The sequence below is a fragment of the Pleurodeles waltl genome, chromosome 12 (genome assembly GCF_031143425.1).
Source record: "Pleurodeles waltl isolate 20211129_DDA chromosome 12, aPleWal1.hap1.20221129, whole genome shotgun sequence".
Classification (NCBI taxonomy): domain Eukaryota; kingdom Metazoa; phylum Chordata; class Amphibia; order Caudata; family Salamandridae; genus Pleurodeles; species Pleurodeles waltl.
In genome coordinates, this window is record NC_090451.1 from 608,350,137 (window position 1) to 608,375,806 (window position 25,670).

Sequence of the window (25,670 nt, forward strand, 5' to 3'; positions counted from 1 at the left end):
AGCAGTGATTTATTGTTGCTCTAAAATTCATATCTCCATAACCCTTCAATAGATTTTTGTTGTTAAGGTGTATATTGAAAAATGAAAATACAATCTATTTTTATAAATTGGTGCTGAATTTTTATTGTGTCAAGTTTTGTTTTTATATACTGTTTTTGGTACTTCTTATTGCTTTACACTTGTTTCTTTGATGAAGCCTGACTATTCTATGTCACTCCTACCCATTACGGAACTAAGGTTTTACAGACAAACCTGACTGGACCTGATACAGAACTGTGGCATTATCACAAGGTAAGATCTCACCCTCACACCATATAATGATCCACATTTCGTACAATAGAGACACTGGGGCCCATATTTATACTTTTTTAGCGCCGCATTTGTGTCATTTTCTGACGCAAAAGCGGCGCAAACTTACAAAATACAATTGTATTTTGTAAGTTTGCGCCACTTTTGCGTTAAAAAGCGGCGCAAATGCGGCACTAAAAAAGTATAAATATGGGTGAATATCTTCACAGTACCTGGCTGCATAGCTAGGCTTAATCCACACCGCAAGAGCGTTGGTATCTAAAGACAAGTGAATACTTTTAGTACTGTTATGGTGTTGAGTTTGGCATCTCTCTTCTGATATTCTATCTATCTTCTGACATTATTTCTATCTTCTGATATTGAATATGATACAGCTGCTGCCAAGTGATATACAAATACCGATACATACATACATACATACATAGATGCAATCTCTGTATTTCTAAATATCCATGGTAAATGAAACACAATCGTTTTCCAGAAATAAAAGACAAATGGTATTGATATACTAATTGGCAGCTAGATTCTGAGGTATAATATGGTGTTTGCTAAAGAGAGCCATCTTCTAGATTATGTGATAACATTTTGTGGTTCTGATTACGGTTAACATAGCTATAATATAAAAAGGTGGGCAAAGGAGAGGGGTAGAACCACAGGTATTGTGCTATCCAGAATTGGCTAGTTATATGGATGTTCTGCCATGCCCAAGAAAGTGAGCAATACTCCATCACCCACAGATACAGATTCAGTTAAGGGAAGAGTATGGCGGGCAGTATATTGTTTATATGTTAAAGAGTTTTTAGAAAGAGAAAAATTCCCCAATATTCAATATCATAGTGAGGCTCATATTTAACATTCATAGCATAGTGGTTCATTTCGATATACTTTATATATAAAGGCTATCTCGAAAAAGTTTTCTCTTTCTAAAAAAATCTTTTTTACATAGAAAAAATATACTGCCGGACATACTCTTCCACTTACCTATAATATGAAATGCAATAATTCATTTAATGTAATCTGCCTAAACAACCAAGAAACGTATGTTCATTTAAATCTGTACCCCCAAACCATATGTGTCCTAATAAAGATAAAATGTCTGTGAAAGATGAGGATCTTCTATCGCCCTTGTAGAAATATTGCAAATGCAATATAGAGTCAGTTATCCTAATGGATGACTTCTAATGTAAAAAAAAACTAAGAAGTGGAAAAGAGTTCCATGTCCTTAATGAAGAAGTCCTGAAAAAACATTCTAGTGCAACATCTATTGCCTTTTGCAGTACGTTTAAAATAATTCTCTGACTGCAATTTTGCCTTTCATTGACTTCTAAGAATAATAGATTGCGAGAATTCCAAACTTGTGAACAGCAAGTCCATTACAAAGTACATTATGAACCATGATGACTTGGCAGCTTGGGCTGGACTGTGACCAAGGACGATTTGGATATGGCTGGGTCGAATCTGAGGTGGCAGAGTGGGCCAAAAACGAGTAATTTGAATGCTACCCAAGCAATTGCCAGTGGAAACAAAAGTAAGAATTTCCTGTTAGAATTACTGCAAGCTCCATGGTGTCCATCTTATGTGTGGGCCCTCCGCTAATTTAAAGTGCCACCATAACACCTGTTGCTGGCCAGTAACTGCACAAAATTCCAAGCTCCTAATCCAGCAGCATCTGCATTGAGATGTAACAGCAAACTATGCTTCGAGCTATAAACCCCCTCGTCCAAGAAATTTGCTTTCGGAGTCTAACCAACCCACATCAATGTAAAAGTCTACAACAACAATGCATCTGCTGCTACCAGTAACAGTCCTAAACTTTGAGACCCTCATGAAGCAACATCTGTAGTGAGTACGTAACCAAGAGCATGTATGTTGGCAGAGCACTGGGACCTGATGTGCTATTGGTCAGTTACTACAAAGACTACATATGCATTCTTGTACTTCGCCTACTAGCTGCGTATACGGAACATATGAGAAGGACGAGCATCCCCATCTCTCAGGTAAGCATTTATGTGTCCTCTCCTTCAGCTCAACAAACCACCTGAGCATTGCATATCCTATCTCCCGGTGTCTCTAATCAACATGGGCAATGAAAACCTTGCAAAGATCGTAGATAAACGGATAATACCATTGCTCTCACTTATTGGGTAACCAGACCAATCCGGGTTTATTCCCGGGAGGTCCATACCCAACAACTTACAAACACTGTCAGCCTCCTATATCAACTTCATCCTCAGCTCAGAAAGCCTTTGACACATTGGAATGGAGATCCGGTTTTATTTTATTAGAGCTAGTGATTCAGTACCACATTCATTAGATGGGATATATTACTATACTAGGCCCCCATCACTCGTATCAAGCAAAATGGGCAGCTTTCCAACCCACTATCAATAGTTTGAGCATGCAGCTGGGGTGCTCTATCGCCTGTTCTGTTGGCCATGGATATGGTACCTTTAGCCCTGCACCTCAAGCAGCACCATGCGAACAGAGGCTTCCATACCTGGCATATATTGGTATCCTTATTCTCAGATTATGGCACGCTGTATGTGAAGACAATATATCCCTGGTGATTTGTGAGTTTCTTAAATTCTATACCTGTCCTGCATCTCCATTAATTGGGCCAAGTCTGAGACCCTCCCCTTGACTGAAAGTACTATTGGTTGTGAGCTTCAACCCGCTAAGATGGTAGATATGGATTGGGTGCAGCAAGACAATTATGGCTTGGCATTTGCCCTGGTAGACTGATGGTTCAAACTACCGTTGTCTTTAATGGACTGGCAAAGATGGTGGTCCTGCCAAAACAATTTTATTTATTCATGAATATCCTGATCCTCCTTAACAAAAACTTCATCCAATATCTAAGAATGAACATGATGTATGGGTGAGTAAACATCCCAGACTTAAATGGGAGCTCTTGGTGCTACTATTTGACAAAGGAGGGCTGGAAGACCCTGACTTTGAGCCATATTACCTCTGTGCCCTAGTCTACTTTGCATACTTTTGGCAGTATCCAACTCCATTCCAGCCTCTCCTGGCGGTAAAGTCTGACTCTAAAAGACCTCTTCAGTTGAACACGATGGCATGCTCTTGTCCTGCAGGGCTATGGTAGAGATTGAAACAGTGTGTTGTACACTATGGGTGTCGGAGGAGATGTGCAGGAGGGCCAAGGTGGAGGTGAACTTTGAACCTAATAAATCGCTGATGGCCAACGCAGCCCTGTCACCAACCTGTGAAGCAACGACATGGCAGCAGCTTCCCAAACTACACTTGACATCCATGGGAAATCTTTGTTCAAAGGATGACTCCCTGACTCTCAATACAGTAAAGACCCATGAAAACCACACCATATTAGATTTTTTCCCCCACTATAGGCTGTGAGTGGCATGTAAAGATGTTTATCTGCAATGTGCAATTCCTGAGGGCACCACCGACATTCAATCAGTTGGAACACCTGTTGGGCACACCTACATTGAAGAAACTTGTTTCCAAATTGTACAGTAAAATGCAGAAAGGTGTGCCGATATGTCACACATCGGCAAAGCAAATGGGCTTTTTGTAATCAACATACAGGGGTGCTCTTGGTCAACTGCAGACTGTGTCTGATACACGTATATCCTGCCACAAGATATACTTTATGCCCTCAGTGCTATACTGCATAAGACTATGCGCAGCCTATGCTCTCAAAGTGCGAGATGTGGCTCGGAGGATGAGGACATTGTATGCTTGGCATGGTACTGTTCCCAGTCTATAACTGCTGAATTACCCTGGCAGATTTGGTCAATGCTGATATATTATCTAAGATTGAAGTAACCCATCAAGGTTATGCAAGAGATTGCCCTGCTACATCCCTTACGTTTATAACGCTGGCCCTGCTGCTGACCTAGAGGAGGGTGGCACTTCTTTGACACAGAGGCCCTTACCAAAGGTCACTGATTGGTTACGAAATATGGGATTCTGTAAAGAGCAGATGCAGGCATACTGGACCTTATGACCACACATGCACAACCAAAAACTATCGGGCACCTTTGCAGGCCTATCTATTAAGGGGATGGGAGGATATAGAGGGTGACAGAGACAGAGTTGACCTCCATCTTGATAACTCCCTTACTTCACACGAGAGCCGGGAACGTGATTAGCTATTGGCATCTGTTTGCTTTGGACAACATTGGCTGCAAAGACAAATGCTAATTGATTGAAGAATGCAAGCTAATCCCATTTCAGAAGCAACAGCTCAACAAATTGCAAGGTGTTATATGGGCCCAATTCTTGACAATTGTGTTAGCTCTGTCAATGTAACTGTAATATTGTCATGATTTATACACGGCATAGAAGGGACTGCAATGCTTTTCTTGTTCGGTCTGTATTAACTGTTTTGGAAAAATAATGAAAATACATTTTAATAACATCTGCAGAGAAACAGACAAGCAAATTAGTGGCTCCGACTGGTTATCTTCTGCCTCATCAAGCCATGCTATTACCAGAGGCTGAGATTCACCCGACCCAAACAGCACAACTGCACTATTCATCTCCATTACCATTATACAATGACGTCTAACTGAGTTTGTGGCTAAGACTGACAAATTGATCACAGCCATCTGTACAATGCCATTCTCATGGCTCTGCATTGCTCCTTGAAACTAAGAGAACCACATGCCCCTGTCTTTTGTGTGACTTTCTTAGTTGCATTCCTCCTAAGGCATCTATTAACAATGTTAAGCTCCGAGAAAGCAGTGCCTTTCCAGAGACTTGGAAAATTACAGTTCATATCAGTAGGAAAATTCCTCTCCCAGCCACAACACCAATATGACTGCAGCCACCATCCTACCACCACATAGAAAAACAAAGAGCTCAAAGCCACAGCTTCTATACTTTAACCACTGCTACACCATCATCTACCTAACAACACCAATGTCTAAAGATGACTAAAATGTGTCATCTTCTGAGCAGACCCTTAATTCTTTATTTCAGATGCCTACACCAGCCCTATAAAGGAAAGCCTCTTCTTCTCACTCCACACTGACGCATGGTGCTGCAAGCTCCAGATAATTGTACCTTCATGAAGACCTCGAATTCCAAGGGGTCCACAGGCTTGATGTTGGTATGTTCCTAGAAATCTGGCCATTTACTGTGACAATCTGTCCATGATAATTCAAACAAACAACCGGAAGCTCCTAGCATTTAAGGAGAACTTTGAGTCCAAAACATCTACAACTAAAATGGCTGACACCCCTGAGCCATGCACTGAACCCCACGCAATACCTACTCAATAACTTTAACTTCCACCTTATCACTAACCATGTTCTGAAATATTCTCAGAAAAACACATCCCCACATCAAGTCACCACTACTGATTTTGATGGTCTGATGTTTCAAAACCATTTACATAGATCTGGCTCTTTTACACCCGCCTATCCCTGAAACACTCTTTAGGAACCAATGACCTTTTACACAATTCTAACTGCCACATAGATGGCCTCACTGAGAAATGCTTTGGAGAATGCATCCCTAAATCACTTAGCGATCTTCTCTCCTGGGGTACAAAATCACTCTAAAGAATGGATAGGTAGGAGAGTGGAAGGGTAGTGTTTGCCCATGATACTTCAATGATATGTACAGTCTTCAATGGAGCATAGAGCTATCTACTTATCCATCAATCCCCAACTGCTGCCTTCACTCATCACCATTGATCACCATTGATCTCACTAAACTTACTTATACAACCAGTGACATCAACTTTAGCAACACCCCTAGCCTTAAGTGAGGAATCAAAACATTGCTATTTAAGTATTTGCGATAAAAACTTTCAACCTGAAAGTTCTGGCTCAAATCCATCCTAAACACCCATTACCATAACCCTTCTGCGGTCCTAGATTCTCTTGTCTCCGTCCAACCTTGCAACCCCAAAGAAGGCAATAATGCACTCAGTAGATGATTCTACAAAGAAACTGCAAACTAAAATAAGTCAAGTAGAATATGTTGGTATGTTATGTTATGTTAGTTGGATTTGTAGATCCTCAGTGGCTCAAACATTTCAGTGGGAGAGGGACTAAACTCACTGCAGGCTACACAGTAAAGACTGCCACAAGGCTTTTGGAAGAGCCAAACCGGTCTAAGGCCCTCATTCTGAGTTTGGCTGGCGGCGGTAGCCGACAGCCAAACGGGAACCGCCACTTGGTCGCTCCGCGGTCAAAAGACCGCGGAGACCATTCTGGCTTTCCCGCTGGGCCGGCGGGCGCCTGCCAAAGGAGTTCCCGCCGGCCCAGCGGGAAAGGACCTGCAACAATGAAGCCGGCTCCGAATGGAGCCGGCGGAGTTGCAGGGGTGCGACGGGTGCAGTTGCACCCGTCGCGATTTTCACTGTCTGCAATGCAGACAGTGAAAATCTTTCTGGGGCCCTGTTAGGGGGCCCCTGCACTGCCCATGCCAGTGGCATGGGCAGTGCAGGGGCCCCCAGGGGCCCCACGACACCCGTTCCTGCCGTCCTGGTTCTGGCGGTGAAAACCGCCAGAAACAGGCTGGCAGGGAGGAGGTCGGAATCCCCATGGCGGTGCTGCAAGCAGCGCCGCCATGGAGGATTCTCCCAGCCGGGGGTAATCCGGCGGGAAACCGCCGGACCCGGCTGGGCGACCGCGGCTCACAGCCGCGGTCGGTATACATAAGGAAGCACCCCCAGCCTGTTGGCGGTGCTTCCGTGGTCGTTGACCACCAGGGTCAGAATGACCCCCTAACTCACAAACAATTGCAGAAGTTCTGACCATAAATCAAGAGCAAGGCAACCGAGAGCTATGAAGAGTAATCCTCACTGGGAAGAGATACTATACTTCTTTGAATGTAAATTGTCCACAATAAGGAAGTTAATCTCCAGCACAGTAGCTTTTCTCTAAGTCCTCTTATTGGGTGGAATGGGGAGCGTCACAGACCACTGATTCCGTTATGATTGAGAAAGGCAGCTTTATTGAAGCAGGTCTGCATCACAAAAACATTCTCGGCATAATGCCTTACAAAACTAAAACCTCACTATACGTTTAATCACCTACACTTCCTACCCCACCCCTAAATCCCCCGCATACATACCCATCAAATATCTATGTCATGACCTACTGCACTCTTGTGATTGTATCACTTTGAACGTCCCCTCCTGCTTAACAGTGAATTTATTAACATTTACAAAATTTAACATTTATATAACATGACCTTTAACATCCTGCCACTTTCCAGTGTGTGCTTGTTCACACTCTCTCTTTCAGTCTGTTTTTTTGCTTTGTCACGAACAATAACCTTAAATAAAGCCCTGCAAACTTGTGTGCCAACCGCCCCCAGAAAAAGGCCCTACCTTAATTTTTTCTACCCCCCTCCCCAAATGCTGTATGCTTCACACCTCCATTCAAGAAGAACTCTTTCACCTCCAGTAGGTACAACTCCATCCCAAAAGATGTACTCCATTCTCCCTAAAAAAACTCCACAGCATCATAGCATAGATGAACATGTTTCACTCTGCCTATTCCTTCGTCCCTGCAGAAATGTTGCATTTCCCTATTAGTTTTCCTCCTTGCTTTGCCTATAGCTGCTGGCTTGCTAGCTTCTCTCTAACACCTCCTGTGAATAAACTTGGTCCAAGCCACAAAACAATCTGACCACTGAGCTTTGATTTTACTCAAGTCCAGTTTCATTGCCCTCAGTAGCGCTAAACCATTCTTCAGTACTAAGTAATTTTCACCCAAACGTATGAGCTAAATGTCCAGGCAAATCCTGCTGTGCATTAACATGTTTAGTTTGGTCAGAAACTCTTCCCACCTCATGTCTCCTTTACCATGCCACGCTACTGATAGGGGGTTGGTGTCAAAACCAAGATTCTGTCCCCCTGCCCTCTTCCCTGCTTCTGGGTCCACCCATTTCACAACGATCTAAACTCCCAAGCCAGCAGCCAACGGGCCTGGAACTGAACCTAGAAAGAAAAAATGTTGCACACAAAATTGTAGCAAACTATGATTACAACATTTCCCCGTCACCGGCCCTGACATACCTCTGAAAGACCATCTCCCCAAATCCATAATTTGTTCTCTTGACCACCCCCACTGCCCACTTCCATAACGTCCCCTAAGCAAAAAGAACAAGTATCAAAATCTGTAGATACCAAATCCAGCCCCTTCGAGCACTTTTCTCAGAACTGCTAATAGTTGAAAGGCGGTGACAGGTTCCCCTTTAGCACAAGTGAAAACCACCCATTCAGCTGACCCTTCAGTTTTTGTCCCCATGTTGCTGGGCACAAGGCCTCCAAGTGAGGAGCTGGCAATAAGACTGTTGTTTCGTTTGAGCTTTGGTCAGTTTTGTATTGGTGCAGTCGAATTTATACCCCCTCTGGCCTAAAACCTATGTCCTACCATAACAAAACCCTGCTACCCTGGCCCTCCAACAGTTCTGATACCCTGAAGGCACCAAAAAAACATCTGCATCATCAGTGTGGAAAATAAAATGGTTTCACTTGGCGATGAACAAACTCCAGCCAGACTACATACTACTCTGCAAAAAACCTGCCACGTAAGGGGTCTCCTCTTTTGCCCTGCACAACCTTGTTCCCTGGCTAAAACTTCCAACATTCTTTTACCCAATTCCCCTGCCTGTGGCACGTAACCTCAGAACAGTGTTCCTATAAAGGCAATGACCGCCAGATTCCATGTTGTCGTGACTCAAGACAGGCCTTTTTCTGTCAACCACAAAAAAAAAGAACTGCATCCATCTTCTACACTCTCCCAGTTCCCCAAATGTTGACAAGCCTCTGTGCTCAGAATTTCTTCTGATGCCTGATAAAATGCCTTACTGGTGGACTCAGCCAGGGACCCTACCACTAGCTGGAGCATCCTCTGTGTCCTACTGTCCATAACTCCAGTGCAATGGACCTCCGTGGCCAGTCCATGGAACCTCTCCCACAATGAACGAGACAAAGCATCTGCAATGCCATTGTCCACTGGGTACAAGCCTCGCTTTAAACAAAATATCCTGCCACAAGCACAAATACCCACAGCAATGTGAGAACCTGCGTGTCCTTCGCTGATTGCCTAGTGACCAATTGGACCACAGCCATATACTCTACTCGAAACAACACTTTCTGTGTTGCAACACATTGCCTCACTGCCAGCACCAGGAGAAGCAACTCAAGAAATTCAATTCTGCATCCCCCTCTCTTCCAACTGTCTGGCCATTCCTCAGTGCACCAGCGCCCTGCCAGTACAATCCAAAACCTACACCCCCTGAAGCATCTGAATAAATCTGAACATCCCATTCAAACTCCTGCTGTGTCATGATAGGAATGCCATTGAAAGAATCCAAAAAGATGTGCCATATTCACAAATCCTCCTTCACCCCCACCGACAAGCACACATGACGGTGTGGCAGAGAAAGACATGAAAGTGCCAATCCCAGTCTCCTACAGACAGTTCTACCTGCTCTCATAACCCTACATGCAAAATTCAGGTGACCCAAGACTGTGGTTTCGCCAGCATTGTGTCCTACAGTACTTGTATCCCTACTTTTTTCTCCAGTGGAAGGAAAGCCACCATTGTCTCTGAATCCAGCTCAATTCTCAAGAAGGAAAGGATTGTCAATGGATCTCACATCTTCTCTGGTGCCGAAGGGACCCCAGCGTCCTCCACGAGCTCCTGAAAACTTACCAGCAATCACTGGAAGTCTGCGGAACTGGAGTTCATTACAAAGACAAAATCGTCCATATAGTGCATAACCTTGTCATGCCCAGTGCACTATGTAAGTAGCCATTGCAGAAAAGCTAAACCGCTCAAACAGAGCACATGAGATAGAGCACCCCATTGGCAGAGCTTTGTCCACATACCAGTTCTCTTCAAATTGAATACCCAGTTACCGAAAATCCTCTGGATGCACTGGTAGTAAATGGAAAGCTGATTTAATATCACGTTTGCCATATAAGCTCCTACCCCAGCTTGTTCTACCCCTGCCATTGCTATATCCACTGACTAATAGGACATTGACAACAGCTCCTCAGGACTGAACTCATTTACTTACTGTCCTTCCGGCCATGACAGATGTTGTATCTGTCTGAAGTGCCCTTTTTCCTGTTTTTGGCACAACCCCAATCAGGGACACAATCAAGTTCTCCATGGGCCATGAGTCAAACAGGCCAGCCATTTCCCCCTCCCGTACTTCTTTCTACAATTTTTCCTGCACCACCTGTCTGAATCCCCACTGAAAACTGTTTTGAAGGATCACTGCGTCTTCCTTGTTGGGGTAAGAGCACAACCATTAGGTTAACCTGTCCAACTTAGCCGGAGTATGAGTTTTTCCCATTAGGTCCCTATGCCCCATACACCCCCTGTAATTTCCTGAGGTGGGAGCCGCTGCCCCTCCTGAAGTAGGTTGCCACTGGCTTGAGTTTCCACCTGTGCACCCCCCCTTATGCCTCCAGTGTTCCCATAGCAATGTCTGAGGGCGTGCTTCCCTGAGCACTTTGAGCATTGATGCCTGGATTTACAATAGTCCCTCATGCATGGACGCTTGTTGTAGTCCCAACAAGCCCCTTAGGTGCTTCTTTGGCTCTTAGCTGTGGTACCCACCCCTCCATGGGTGGGATGGGCCTGAAAAAGCCGTTACACTTTGGGCAACCCACTCTCTGTGAAAACTGTCTTCCCAAATTCCCATCATATGTTGCCATAGGTTCAAATCGATTTCCCCCCTATTTGTCTCAGGATCCAGGGCCATTCATGCCCTGAAGTCATCATTGTACTGGGCCCAAGCATTTCCACCAAATGAGATTCAGGCCTTGCGTATAACATTCATATATTTGAATAAGGCATCAGTCGCTCAGAGTATTTTTCACAATATACACTGGCGTAAATGGCTTAAATGTCACTGACCAGTTTTCTATGGTCATTGGCACCCATGGGCATTTTGCCAACTCACATTCCTCCTATTTGGAACCTTCCTTAGCCCTCAGCTCCATATGCAGGAGCTTAAACATTTCTACACACTCCCCTTTTTAGATTTTCTATATAGTGGACAACATCAAATGAGCCCCCAGTGGTTTAGTTACTCCCATGTAACTCCTTACTTTCTTTACTCTTCGCTTCGTCTGCCTTTCTCTTCTCCCCAGTTTTGTCCTCCTCACAGGCACCTTTGGACATGGTCTGCTCTCTTGCTTGCCCCCCTGTCTTCGCCCCTGTACCTTTCTACCCTCTGTGCACTTCGCTTCCTTCTTTTGAATCTGACACACCGCATCTTCTGTCCCCACCCCTGTGTCCCTGACATACCTGCCCTTCTGTAACCATGCTTCCTCCTGCTTCCAGCTGCACCCAGCATCCACTCCCACTGACACTATCACCGGGCCCACCCTTGCAAAGGTCGTTGCCCTCCTACCTGGCATTAAGGTCGGTGTCCGCTCCGAAGCCTGCTGCCTTGTCAGTGGAAGTTTCCTCTTTATCCCCCAGATGTCAGTAGGCTGCACTGGTGCTGTAAGTGGAGCCTGCAAGACAGTACTGAACAACAGATTAGATTGACCCCCCATCCCATATCTGCGTGCCGCCACCTCTGGTCCATTGGATCCAGCATCTCACGTTCCAAAACCTCGCCTTCCTCGAGACTTTCCTCCTCATAATCCAATTCCACCTCCTCACACCATGCGGCTGCCTCTGCCCCGTGTGTCCCACCAGCCACACCCCGTGGCACCTGATGCCCTACTATTGGGTAACCATCAACCTGTCCCTATGGAGCAGTACCAAACCCTCCCAGTAAATCCAGTGAAGCAGGCCATTGAGACCCGTGTTGTCTCTATTACGATGTTGCTCTGGGCCAATCCGTCAATCTCCCTGGCGAGTCCTTCCCAGACCTTCTTGTGCCATACGGGGCAGGGATCCATGACACAGTCCAGCTGGACGTTGGAAGCCTTTGCTTCACCTCAGGTTGTTTGAGCTGCACTGTTCTCTACCCTTTGTAGGCTGAAGACATGCAAAGAAAAAGATAGGTCCAGTGTGCAGCACCCTGAATTCTCTACCACCTGAATATGACTAGTACCGTCATCGCTTCCCTTGTGTGTTGAATATTGTCTGCCTCAATCCCAATGACTTTACAGAAGGGACCGCTCTTGTCCCAGTCCGCTTCCCTTTGAATATACCATTCATGGCCTGACCGCCTGATCTTCACCTTCTCCCACCGGGCACACGCCATCGCTCCATTCCAGCATGACAGCTGCAAGCGCTGATGCCGGGCCCATCTTCGCTGCAGGTGTAGGTGTGAGGGACAAAGTAATCCCTCTTCAGGATCTTTTACTCTCTGGTGCTCCCTCGCACTCAAGGCACTCCTGTCTGCCAACTATCTTGAACACCGTTGGGGGTCCTTTCCAACCAGTTTCACATGTGGATTGGATACAGCTCCACTGGCTTCATCGCTATGCTCAACCTCCAGGCTTGTCTCCCCTATTTCTGTGAACTCCAGGCCTTCTATTCCCTGCTGTCCCTGTGCCCTCACTGGCTTCACTGCGTCAGGCCCCTTCCCAAGGGGCCTGGGCATACCCATCATGCCCTGACAGGGCTGCCAGCTTCCCAGTGCAGACCCTTCAGCCTGAAAGCTCACTGCCTCCCAGTCCTGCTCACATTCTTGGCCTAAATTCAACTTGTTGTCAAATCCCTCCCCCTTCCAGCAGGCTTGCATAAAATTGCCAGCGACACCTTTTTTCGGCCCTGCCTTCCTGCACCTGTCTTGGTGCCTCTCCCAGCCGGCCTATCCAGCCAAGCTCCCAGTCCTACCCCACCCACTTTACTCACGCCACTCATGCCCCGCAGCTCGCCCCACCCAGTCCTGATTTTGGTGCAGGAGCTGCTCCGTGACCTTGCGGATTGCCCCTGGAACCTACCTGGGCCTTCCCAGGGCCCAAGTCATGGGAGCATGGCTGGAAGCATGCCAGGATGGCAGCAGCTACTCTGCCCGATGCACGCCTCACCAGCTGAGACAGAAGGGCGACTGCGCTGCCGCCCACAAGTAGCTCCAGGCGCCCGGCTTCTTTCAAGAGTCAGAGCGCCTGCTGCACCTTATCATCATCTTCACTCCTGAGAGCCTCATATACCGCAACTGTACTGTAAAGGTAAGATGAAAATGCTTATACACTAGCTAATTATGAATATACTTGCTCACTACAGCACTTCCCTGACGCTGGAAAAAAACTACATTTTTTTCTCTTGCTAAAGGCTGCCAATGTGTGCACCTGCTATAAAATGGTGAGTGGCAGCATTAAAATGGGCATTTAAATACCCCTTTGGCTACATACTTTGATGGATTTAGCCCACGAGCCCAGTCATCTAGGCACCTCGTTCCCCAATGCCGCAGGGACAGACCTCCCTCCGGTCTGCTGTCCCCCAAAACCCCATTGTGTCATGTTCCCTTCAACTCCATTCACATGTTTCAAGCCTCTAAAGCCTGATGAGATGCTCAAACTGACTGCCAGAATAAAAGTGCCCAACTCTCACACAGACATGTCCTTAGCCAGGTGTCCTAAGCAATTTCAGCCTACTCCCATTACATATTAGGGACAAAATAAATCCCTCCTGTTAGAAGGAAATCTGTTAATAAAATAAGACAGATCAATTTGACAAAGTAATATAGGTTTAATCGATTTTCAGCTGGGAACGACAGGCAGTCTCAACATAGAGGCCATGACTGAAGTTCAAAGTTCTAGTTTACAAGCAGTGGTATTTATACTGTAAAAACCACAAAAAACTATGGTCACAAGTTCAGCATTGACGTAAGCAAGAACAAGCAGTACAGATAAGATAATAGGGGAGAGGTACCTCTTGAAAAGAGCACATGCACGATTATTGGTCGCCTCATGGGTGGGTAAGTAACATTGACGTAATTCAGCATCTCTATCTTTCTGTACAACAAGTGATTACATGTTACATGATGCTCACGGTAGCCCTGCCTTGTGCAAATGCTTATCTGACCCTTACATAGTTCCCCTCACCAAGATATCAATGACTTGAGGTTTTTAGGACCCTTGCGCTAAGGCAGGATACACCCTTTTGTTACACCCTGTTCGTGCTAAGTGAAGATTCTAATGTGGCTTGGGCCTCTTGTGTGTTTTAGCAAAGCTAACTTAACAATGCAGCATGTGTATAAGTTTCCTAAGTAATAAGTGTTTGTTTGTCCTAAATATGACCTGCCTTTTCTATTGCACCCACAGTCTGTCTTTTTTAGAATGTCATGTATTAAGTCTTTCACTACTTACATTGGTTTACAACTATCCGTAGCCTAAAATGGTTGTTTTGGGTTTTGGGAACTTATGTTTGCATGTATGTAAAGTATATGATGGGTTCCTATTCTTCCTACATCATTCCCCCTCTAGTTGATTATTCCACTACTTTTCTACCTTCCCATCTACTAATGAAACTAGGGGAATCACCACATACCCACTACTCTGTCCCTCCCAATTTAGCTGTCATCCTTTTGCAATATGCTATTATTACCTGAAAAATAAGACACATCAAGAGCAAAAACACGATCAAAGGCAACAAGGCCTTGAACAACCCTGACATCCAGGACACCACCCATTCGAACCAGCCCTCGAACCACCCATCAGGGGCACCCCCCTCATCGATCATTTTCTTTTGTAGATCATGCAATGTCTGAATGGCCTCAGTTAATGTCCCATTGTCCGCATCATTGGCCAGCACATAAGTACAACAGGCTGATCCAATCTTCTTACACACCCCTCCTTCCATGGCCGTCATTAAATCAAGTACATATCTGTGTTGCATTACCATCAGCCTAAGGCCTCTGAGTACTTCTTTGATAGCATTGAACCCATCTTCGATTGCATATAGGGTCTTCATCACTTCAAAGCGCGTGATCTGCAGCCAGCGTGCAGTTGCTTTCGCCAGTATAAATGGTAGGATGCTACCAAAAAAGATTTGGGCATCATTAGTTGGTCTATGTTTCTGTGGAACGTCTTTTCACACTACAGTACCAAAAAACTCAGCAGCTCTTTTTGTCCTGTAATGGTGAAGCAAGGTTGTTGGATGGCTCATGGGATGGTCATGTAACTGACAGATGTCCACACCTGGCATCACCAGGGAGGGAGTGTGCAAATTCACTAGGGAGCAGAGGCCATTCCTGTCAGGGGGTAGTTGTATGTGGAGCCGGGCCCCACACACCCAGTAGTGATCCATCAGGCTGGAGGTGCCGCCCTGCATATCAGCGTTGTAGGTAGTGATGTTGCAGTTGAGGTTACTCCCCATCTTCACTGTCCCATTCCCTCTGAAACAAAGAGAAAACTGTGTTACTTTAATTGCTATTCTAGGGTGTATGGTAGTTCCTGTCCATGTATATCTCTGTATGTTCGCATCCCATATTTCCTGACATTGGGCTATTATCTTATTAAAACTTAGTGGACCTTGTGTCTCGGTGCCATTCCATAATGATATTGCCCTTCATATGACCTTGGCCTCGGTATGCCATTTATCATGGGCAAATACTGATCCTGTGATACTAAGAACTGGCCTGCCTGCGCAATCAGGGGGCAGGGGTTTAGCTAAATAGTTACTACATTCAGATGATGGATAAGACCTTCCAAAAATACCTTGATGTAATATCCCTTTTTCCCAATCTGGGTGAGACCTTTTTTGCCCTGCTTTCTTCATTTTTGATATCTCTTCCATTATCTCTTGTTTTCCTGTCAGGACTTGTAGGACTTCTGGGGTGGTGTCAAATCTAGTTGTGTTAACTAGTGCAGTAACAGGACTAACGTGAGTTGGTTATAGCTGTGCTCTCATTCTGCATAAAAATAGGTGCAGGAGACAATGTGTAATGTTTGGGGATACCTCTTTAGGGAGATGCAATCTATTTACTCCAGCAGCATGGGGAATGAGAGAGCATACATTACAACTGGTGTTGGACGTGGATGTGCCTATACAATGCATGTGCTGATACCACATATTATCAAACAAAGCAGTATGGAGAGGGTGATGGTCAATACTATTATCAACAGTTCTACGCATGCGTGTAATAATTGATATAGGATCAAAAAAATTAAAATATCCAAGGGCTAAAAACATCAATATATCAGCGGATGATAAGCTGAGGACAATTTGTGTGTTATTCCTAACAAGGTAGTGAGGTGAGAAAAGATATTATTGACCAAGTGGGTGCCATTGTCGGATCTGATCCCCTCAGGGACACCCCACCGCGGTATTACCCCACGGATCAGAAAATTAGCAGCAGAGTTGGCATCACAGTGATGACAAGGTCCTGCTTCAATCCACCTTGAGAATGGGCAGACAACAACTATAAGGTAGCGATAACGATTGTATCTGTCAATCATATCAATGTAATCAATGTGCAGTTCCTTAAAGGGACCTTGTGGATGAGGTATTGTGGAAGCTATTACCTTAGAGGTGGGACTTGGTGAATACTGATGGCACTCTGTGCAGGTGTGTATGTACATTGTAATAATCTCATGTAAGTTAGGGACAAACCAATCCTGATGTATTTCGAGGGACATATTGTCTTCAGCAGTATGTGAAGGAAGATGTAGCTGGTTTAGAGCTATCAGTAGCAATGCTTGGGGCATGACAGGCTTCCCTGTTGACATTTGTCTGTATATTACATCTGTTCCTGTCTGTGTGCATTCTCTGGCTTCCCACCATTGTTTCTCATGCTCTGTGGCATTTTCTTGTATCTCTCTTATATGCAGATGAGCTGTCACTGTGTAATGTCTGTATGCATACAATGCGTCTGAAGGTGTCAATGTGTCACTAGCTTACAAACCTGTGGTATGTGTGTCACTAAGAGGGAGTTTTGCTGTATCTTTGGCTGCCCAATCAGCCAAAGCATTTTCACGGCACACAAAATCTTGACCATTAGTGTGGGCTGCGCATTTCACTACTGCAACTGCATGTAGCAGTGTTAAAGCTTGTATCAAGTCCTCTAAAAGGGGGCAGTGCATGACAGGGCTTCCATCAGACTTGAGGAACCCACGTCTGTTCCACCTCATAATGCTGGAATGCACTGTTGTAGTGACAGAGGCTGAATCAGAGTATACTGTTATTGTTTCTCCTTCCCCTTGTTTGAGGGCTGCCACTAAAGCTACTAATTCAGCAGCCTGGGCTGAATATTGAGATGGCAAAGTTATCTGTTCGGTTATCTGCAGTGTGTCTGAAGAGTTGTGCTGCATCGCTCTGACCATTGCAGCACCTGTATGTCTTATCCCTGTGTCCTGATCTATTGTGGAAGACCCATCCACAAAATATACAACACTACCTGGAATGGGGTCTTCTGTTGCTTGGCTACACTCATCTGGAGTATATGTGGCACAATCATGGGCATCATCGTCAGTGTCTGAAATGGGGTGTGCAAAGAAGGTAACAGGATTGACTATGTGGCATTTAACCACCTTCAATGATGGTAATGACAATATTATGTCATAGCCTGATACTCTCTGTGTTGTTAGTGTTGTTTTAGCTTTCTGAATTATTGTAAACACATCATGTTTAGCATACAGTGTCAGAGGTGCACCCATGACCATGGGGGCACTTTTCTCTACTGCAAAGGCTGCTGTGGCTGGTGCTTGTTCACAAGGGTAATGGCTTTTCATGACAGAATAAAGTAGGCCACTAAAATATGCAATTGGTTTGTGGCCTAAAGGATACTTTTGGGTGAGAACAGCCGTCATCACCTGCCCATTACAGTGGCAAAATGTCAGAGTCACCAGATCCTCGGGGTCTGTGCACGTTCCCAACACGTCCACCACTGAACAGCTACAAGACTCTGAGAGATAAATCACAGAGGCTAAGAGAGTTCAAGAGGGGAAGAGGGGATTAGGAAGGGAACAGCTGGGAAGGAGACCTGTAGTAAGAAAAAGGTTAAAACACACAATATGAAAATTACATCTCAAGAAATCAATACTAAACTATGGCGGTCATTCTGACCGCGGCGGGCGGCGGTCGCTGCCCGCCATGCGGTCACTGCCGAATGACCGCCCCGCGGTCAAAAGATCGCGGCGGCCATTCCAACTTTACCGCTGGGCCGGCGGGTGCCCTCCAAAAGAGCGCCCGCCGGCCCAGCGGGAAAGCCCCTGCAACAATGAAGCCGGCTCCGAATGGCCCTGTTAGGGGGCCCCTGCACTGCCCATGCCAGTGGCCCCAGGGCATGGGCAGTGCAGGGGCCCCACGACACCCGTTCCCGCCAGCCTGGTTCTGGCAGTGAAAACCGCCAGAAACAGGCAGGCGGGAAGGGGGTCGGAATCCCCATTGCGGCGCTGCAAGCAGCGCCGCCATGGAGGATTCCCTGGGCCAGGGGAAAACCGGCAGAAAACCGCCGGTTCCCCTTTTCTGACCGCGGCTTTACCGCCGTGGTCAGAATAGCCCAGGAAGCACCGCCAGCCTGTTGGCGGTGCTTCCGCTGCCCTCCGCCCTGGCGGTCAGAGACCGCCAGGGTTGGAATGAGGGCCTATGACTCTAAGCCTAGTCATTCTGAAAACATGAACACCCTGAGAATTAGGCTTAAAATGACTAAGTTTCAAGATGGCCAGATACCTGTAAGGGAATCAAGATGGATTAAATGAAACTTTCAAAATCAAGTACTTTCCTTTACCTGAGAATCAGGAAAACATTCTGAATAAGTTCTAAACCAGTCATATGAATCCTTTTTTTGAGAATGCATACTAGGACCATGCAATATTGCATCTAGAAACTCTGGTCTTCTGTGTTCTCTTGAAATGTTTCAACACGAATTGCGCACATTGCAGATTTTCATATATATAGTAAACACCATAAAAGGATTGTGCACCATGAATAACACAATATGGATTCAGGAAACAAATCACACAACTTGTCAACTCGAATATTACCTAATAAATGTCTTAGAATAAATGGCATACATTGAACAACATGAATTAAACTCAAAGAGAGAATCGTGTGTCTTGCCGATTCGAGTGCCACCATGTAAAATGTCAAAAAATGGTAGCACGCAATGAATATCAAGTTTAAATCACCATTAAACGAATCGCGCTTCTTGCCGATTCGTAAGCCACAATGTAAATGGCAAAAAATAACAGCGCACAATGAATAACAAGATTAAAGAACCATGAAACGAATTGCGCATCCTTTGCCGATTCTTAAGCCACCATGCAAATGTCAAGAAATGGTAGCGCGCAATGAATAACAAAGTCAAATCATCATGAAACGAATCGCGCGTCTTGCCGATTCGCAAGCCACCATACAAATGTCAAGAAATTGTAGCGCGCAATGAATAACAAGATCAAATCAGAATGAAACGAATCGCGCGTCTTGCCGATTCGCAAGCCACCATGCAAATGTCAAGAAATGGTAGCGCGCAATGAATAACAAAGTCAAATCATCATGAAACGAATCGCGAGTCTTGCCGATTCGTAAGCCACCATATAAATGTCAAGAAATGGTAGTGCGCAAAGTAATCTGCTAATCATTAAAGAATTAGGCCAAGAATATGAAAGTTCTCGATAACGGCGTCAGGAGATCAGCCCAACCACCGTCTTACCGCCCAGAACAAGGATCACCAATGAAGAATGAAGGGCAGAGGCCTGGAAGATCAAATAGGCCACCGGGACAGGAGCTCAGGAAGTAGCTGCTGCTCTGCACTGGGACCTCTGAATAGTGAGCACTTGGAGCTGGGCTGGCTCTCTTTTATAGAGTCTTGGCCCAGCCCACAACCACACCCAGGCATGCTGCAGGGAAAGTCTCTGGAAGGCCCTGGAAAGGGACCACACCCTAACACACTCTGAAAGCCTGCAGCAATACATTGCAAATGAACAGTATTTGTAAACACATTAAAAATAAGTCTTCAGGATTAAACTCTGCAATGCAAAACGTTAAACAACAACATATCAACACAATGCATAAATTACGTTGTTTTGAGAGTGCTGGGTTTTTGTATTCTAGTCGCCAATAGAGCGCACCCTGCCCTGGTGTTGACAGTACTCCCCTCTCCCAGACGCGCTCTAGGGCCTGGTTTGCCTGGATTAAGTTGATGAAAGCGTCTCACAAGTACTGGAGCATGAACATCAGATGCGGAAACCCATGAGTTACTTTCAGGACCATAACCTTTTCATGAGATTAAGTACCATAGATTACGCCCTCTCAGTTTAGAATCCAACACTTTCTTAACTTCGTATTCTTCTTCCCCTTGTACTAGAACAGGAGCTGGGTGAGGGTGGACCTTTTGGACTGCCTTCTTCAAGAGGGAAGTGTGGAACACTGGATGAATCCGTAAGGATCTGGGCAATTGTAGTTTATAGGTCACCGGATTGATTTGCTGGAGGACAGTGTAAGGACCTATGAATCTGGGGTTAAACATGTGTTTCTTCTTGAAATCTATATGTTTTGTGGAAAGCCACACTTTGTCACCTGGTTGATATTGCGGTCCCTCACAATGTTTCTTGTCATAATGCCTTTTGTATTTTGGTTTGGCTTTTTCTAAATGCTGTTGAATCAGTTTCTGGGTTTGATGCAAATGCTGAATGGTTTCTGACACAGCTGGAGTAAGAGAACTTTCTTGAGGAATTGTGATGGGCTAGGTGTCAGGATGATAGCCAAATAAACCAAAAAAGGGTGTAACACCAATAGAAGTGTGGAATGAGTTATTGTAGGCTAACTCAGCTAACCAGAGCATAGATGTCCAAGAATGAAGTGCCTTTTCAGCGTAGGCATGTAGGTATCTTTTCAAAGTCTGATTTAGTCTTTCCGTTTGACCATCTGTTTGAGGATGGTGACTAGTAGATAGTGTAGATGTCACTTGGAGTGTTTTACACCATTTCTTCCAGAAATTGGAGGCAAATTGAGACCCCCGATCGGAGAGGATAACTTTTGGCAGTCCATGATAACGAACCACTCTGTTCAGTAAAATAGTTGCCAATTCACTAGAAGTGGGCAATTTCTTACAGGCAATGAAATGTCCATATTTCGTGAGACTATCTACTACCACAGAATTACTGAATGCTGTTGAACCACTTGCAGACCGGTAATAAAGTCTAAAGAAATGTATTCCCATGGACGACTTGGGGTTGGAAGTGGATGTAACAACCCTTTTGGTTTTGAATGACTTGTTTTAGTGCGAGCACAGACTTCGCAGTTGTTTACCATTGCTTTTACATCTTTTGTTAGGGTAGGCCACCAAAAATAGCGTTGGATCAGTTCAAGAGTTTTAGGAGTACCTGGGTGACCTGCCGTAGGTATAACATGCAACCAATGAAACACTATCTTGCGAAGTTTGGTAGTGGGTACGAACAAACGAGCATCGTGAAAGGGTAGTCCTTGCTTGATTGACCTTTTGGGGTCTGCTTGGGCCCATGTTTGCCATTTCTCAACAGTGAAAGAGTTGCAAATTTCTTCAAAGAAATCTTCAGTTTTTATGATACATAGAACCTTGTCAGGAGCAATGATAGCTCTGGAGGCTTGAAATGCAGGCAACATGGTAGACTCTTGGCGGGACAAGGCGTCAGCTTTGCGATTATCTTTACCAGGCCAGAAGGTTACTACAAAGTCAAATTCGGCAACAAACAGCATCCAGCGTAATTGCCGAGGAGTCAAAAGTCTGGCGGAACTCATGAATTGAAGATTATGATGATCAGTATATACTGTGACAGTATATTTGGCACCCAACAAATGATGTCTCCATTCTTTAAAGGCATCACGAATCGCCAGAAGCTCTTTTTCAGCAATGACATAGTTCTGTTCGGCTTCGTTCAACTTCTGAGACAAATAAGCTACAGGATGGAGTTGACCAGTGACTTTATTTCGTTGCGATAAGACGGCTCCTATTGCTACACCTGAAGCATCAGCTTCCACTATGAAAGGACGATTCACATCAGGATGAGTCAAGACTGGGGCAGTGGAGAAAGCTTCCTTCAAAGTAGAGAAGGCTTGGTCAGCTTCTGGGGACCATACAAACTTTTCTTTCTTTCTTAATAGCTTAGTGATTGGAGCCACTGTCTGAGAGAATGATTTATGAACCTCCGGTAAAAATTTGCAAACCCCAGGAAACATTGTACATCACGAACAGTCTTTGGGGTGGGCCAATCAGATACGGCTTTTACTTTCTTTTCTGCCATCACCATACCTTGAGGGGTAAAAATAACCCCTAAAAACTCAAATGTGGTAACATGAAACTCATACTTGGTTAGTTTGCAATATAAATGGTGTTTTCGAGGGGCTGCAAGAATTTTCTTGACATGTTGGACATGTTCGTTTTCATTGTCTGAGTAGATCAAAATGTCATCGATGTATACTATGGCAAATATGTCGAGGTACTCTCTAAGAACGTCAGTCAAGAAAAATTGAAATGCTGCTGGAGCATTACACAGACCAAAAGGCATGACGGTGTATTCAAAAAGGCCATATCTTGTCTTGAACGCTGTTTTCCATTCGTCACCCTCTCTTATTCTGACCAAATGATAAGCACATCGAAGGTCAAGTTTCGTGTAGATTTTTGCTCTCTTTACTTGTTCCAATAAGACCGGAATTAGGGGTAAAGGATATTTATTCTTGATGGTGACTTTGTTCAATTCCCTATAGTCGATACAAGTTCGAAGTTCTCCATTAGCTTTTGGAACAAAAAACAAAGGCGAAGCTGCAGGAGACTTAGAGGGGCGAATGAAACCATTCTCCAAAAATTGATCTAGGTGTTTTCGTAAATGTTGATTTTCATGTTCTGACAGGGCATACACACGACAGTTGGGAAGTATCGCACCTGGGGCTAGATCTATTTGACAGTCATAAGATTTATGAGGAGGTAGGGTCTCTGCTCCTTTCTCATCAAATACATCTTTGTAAGATGAATACTGTTTGGGCAGCTGAATTTCTTTCTCTGCAGCAGTAGCTATGTAAGAGTTGCAGACTTTTGGTACTTGAATCTTTTGGAGACATTGTTCTTTACATAGCACAGATGAGAACATGATTTTTCGTTCTGCCCAATTGATCTCTGGATTGTGATGAGTTAACCATGGCAAGCCAAGGATAATCCCATATTGGGGAGCATGGTTCACGTCAAGGATGATTTTCTCTTTATGTTTCTTTCTTTGATTCTTATCTTCACTAATCATCGATAAGGGAATAGTCTGAAGAGTTTCTGGACCTCCAGTCAAGAGTTTTCCATCGACTGCCTGGATGATTTCTGGGGTCTTCTTTTCAATACATGGGATCCCCCATGCACGAACCAATTGGGCATCATTAAAGTTCCCAGTAGCCCCAGAATCGACTAGAGCTTTTTTGAAATAGATCTTTTTCTTCACCTGAACTCTTATTTCCAGTTTAAGATGTCTAGATTGTGAAGGGTCCACGGTGACACCCAAGAGCAACCCTTCTCTGCATCTCGGGTGTTTTAGTTTTCCAACTCGACTGGTGCATTGGCTGCAACCTTCTGAACTGGACCTTGCTTGCTCTTTGGTTTGATTGGGCAATCTTTGGCAAAATGACCCTCCCGCCCACAATAAAGACATTGTCCATTTTTTCTGCTTAGGTCCTTTTCATCTTTGGTCAAAGGTCTTCTGATGGTTCCAATTTCCATTGGTTCCGGCGTTCTTTCTTTCAGAGTTCTTGAGTCTCTGTTATCATGAACACGCCATGAATATTTTTAAGTCTTTTTGCGCATTCCTTTACGTTCTGATAAACGATGATCAAGCCTCAAGACAAGGTTTATTAATTCTTGACAGTCTGTAGGTTGTGGGTCGATTTGCGCTAAGATATCTTTTAGTTCCTCTTTGAGTCCCTTGTAAAACAAGACCGCTTGTTTTTTTCAGGCCAGGATGTCTCGGCAACCAGCCGGTTAAAGTTGGCTAGATACGACACTAGGTCCTGATTCCCTTGGCGTAAATCTAATAATTCACGATCTGCTGACTGTGTTACAGTTCTACGATCTAAAACTCTCTCAAACTCACGAACAAAATTTCTCCAGTTGAACAACAAGGGACTATCTTTACGCACAAGAGGAATTGCCCAGGTAGCTGCATCCCCAGACAGATATGATAACAAGAAAGCTACTTTGGACTGGGCATCTGGGAAAGTATGTGGTCTACAGGTGATGTGTAGTTCCACTTGAACCAAGAAAGATTGCGCTTTCAAAGGGTCACCTGAAAAACGTTCTGGGGAGCTAAAGGAATTGTGGAAGGGACATTGAGGGAAATGCTTGTCGGATTACTTCCAGAAGTCTGAGAAGAAGTACACACCCGTGGGACTTTGTTCCTTCTTCTCTACCTTATCTTGTAACTGACTCACTCTCTCAGCTAGGCTAGTTGTCAATTCTTTGGATGATACCACCTCTGCCTGGAGCTGGGTGATAGCCTTGACTAACTCGTCCAGCGTGGCCATGCTGAGAACATCCACAAACCAGGAGGATAATAATTTGTGGGCTCACTATTCTGTCAGAGTCACCAGATCCTCGGGGTCTGCGCACGTTCCCAACACGTCCACCACTGAACAGCTCCGAGACTCTGACAGATAAATCACAGAGGCTAAGAGAGTTCAAGAGGGGAAGAGGAGATTAGGAAGGGAACAGCTGGGAAGGAGACCTGTAGTAAGAAAAAGGTTAAAACACACAATATGAAAATTACATCTCATGAAATCAATACTAGACTATGACTCTAAGCCTAGTCATTCTGAAAACATGAACACCCTAAGAATTAGGCTTAAAATGACAAAGTTTCAAGATGGCCAGATACCTGTAAGGGAATCAAGATGGATTAAATATAACTTTCAAATTCAAGTACTTTACTTTACTTGAGAATCAGGAAAACATTCTGAATAAGTTCTAAACCAGTCACAGGAATCCTTTTTTTTTTTAGAATGCATACTAGGACCATGCAATATTGCATCTAGAAACTCTGGTATTCTGTGTTCTCTTGAAATGTTTCAACACGAATTGCGCACATTGCAGATTTTCATATATATAGTAAACACCATAAAAGGATTGTGCACCATGAATAACACAATATGGATTCAGGAAACAAATCACACAACTTGTCAACTCGAATATTATCTAATAAATGTCTTAGAATAAATGGCATACAATGAACAACATGAATTAAGCTCGAAGAGAGAATCGTGCGTCTTGTCGATTCGAGTGCCACCATGTAAAATGTCAAGAAATGGTAGCACGCAATGAATATCAAGGTTAAATCACCATTAAACGAATTGCGCGTCTTGCCAATTTGTAAGCCACAATGTAAATGCCAAAAAATAACAGCACGCAATGAATAACAAGATTAAAGCATCATGAAACGAATCGCGCGTCCTTTGCCGATTCTTAAGCCACCATGCAAATGTCAAGAAATGGTAGAGCGCAATGAATAACAAAGTCAAATCATTATGAAACGAATCGCGCGT